This window comes from Cariama cristata, unplaced genomic scaffold (assembly GCF_000690535.1).
Source record: "Cariama cristata isolate BGI_N322 unplaced genomic scaffold, ASM69053v1 scaffold25955, whole genome shotgun sequence".
Classification (NCBI taxonomy): domain Eukaryota; kingdom Metazoa; phylum Chordata; class Aves; order Cariamiformes; family Cariamidae; genus Cariama; species Cariama cristata.
Genome location: NW_009617302.1, coordinates 6,436 through 7,686, shown reverse-complemented (window position 1 = coordinate 7,686; position 1,251 = coordinate 6,436). Strand labels below are relative to the sequence as shown.

Sequence of the window (1,251 nt, the reverse complement as noted above, 5' to 3'; positions counted from 1 at the left end):
GCGATGCGGGGCAGCCCCGTTACCTGCAGGTACCCCAGCACCAGCTGAGAGAACCCTCCTGAGCCCCCACGATCACTAACCTGACTGTCTGTCACAGCCCCGGACAGCTCGACGCAGAGGCCACTGCTCCATTTAACAGTAATTCATCATGACCTAATTCCGTGTCTGTCCCAGATGAGCAGCTGTGGCCTCTGACTGCTCCAACCAGGAGGGAAATCCCCAAACACCACGTTTACGTTGCTTGCCACTACAGCACGCAGACACCAGCATTTCCCAGCACCAAACGCAGGAGACTGAATCCGGACACCCCTGTTCTGGGCTCTGGCCCCCCGGGCAGTTTGCCCATGCCACCACCCGGGAGGAGCAGTCCCTTCGCAGGGCAGAGCAGCCGCCCGCCTCAGCAGCTCCTCCACAAAACTTTAGCTTTTCTGAAGGGGAAATAGGCTTCTGACAGCCAAGACAAGTTAGCCCAGAAGTAGGGAGAAACTTAGCAGGTGCCTTCTGGCAGGCTCTCGACAGCTCCGGCTGCCTCTCATCCCTGCTGGCCCCTGCGGTCCCCCCAAGACATTTCACTGATGAAGTCCTTGCAGCACCCGAGCCCCTTCACCCTTCAGCTCTGCCCTGCATGCCTGGTCCCGGCTCCTTGGAGGGCAGCGATAGTCCATTCAATTAACATCAAAACAACAGATTTGTTCCTACATATGCAATCTCCCAGCTCTTCATAAGAAGTTCTTGCTATTACTCCTACCTTAAGGATGCAATAGCTGCAGTGAGGTTCAACCCATCATTTCTGCCTCAGTTTCTCTGCAGAAAAGCAGCCTGACTTTAGCTCTCTGAGCCAGGACAGCCCTCCTCCCTAGGCTGCTCTATCCTCCTCACTGAATCAGGTGCTCAGCCCTGCTAGTCTCAGCAGCCCTTTCACCATCCCTACATGACACAGAGCCAAAGCGAGACCCAGCCTTCAGCCCAGCTACCCCCTCCAACCCATTTCTCCCTGAGCCTGCTTACCTGCTGCTGGATAAAATTCAGGTCTTCCCAGGGTTTCTCTCTGCTTCCTGGTGCCCCTCCACCCCCCTTACTCCCCACACCCCCTGGCTGACTCACGACCAGGTTTTATACCTGGCTGTCAGGTGCTGCCGCTCCCCGGGAGTTTGCTCTCCCCGTTAGCACCAGCTGCACAACTCCACTCCCCAAAGGGCTCCGTCCTTCGCCCGCAGCCCAGCACCTCTGCTTTGACACGACCCGGGGGTG

At 57.4% G+C, this 1,251-nt stretch overlaps 1 protein-coding gene across 1 annotated transcript in view; it reads left to right on the top strand.

Annotated features, from left to right (window-relative positions):
• GRID2IP (glutamate receptor, ionotropic, delta 2 (Grid2) interacting protein) overlaps nt 1-1,251 on the top strand; it is a gene marked incomplete at both ends in the record, with an annotated part of 14,281 nt that overhangs the window by 6,600 nt on the left and 6,430 nt on the right. The gene's annotated exons all lie outside the window — the stretch shown is intronic.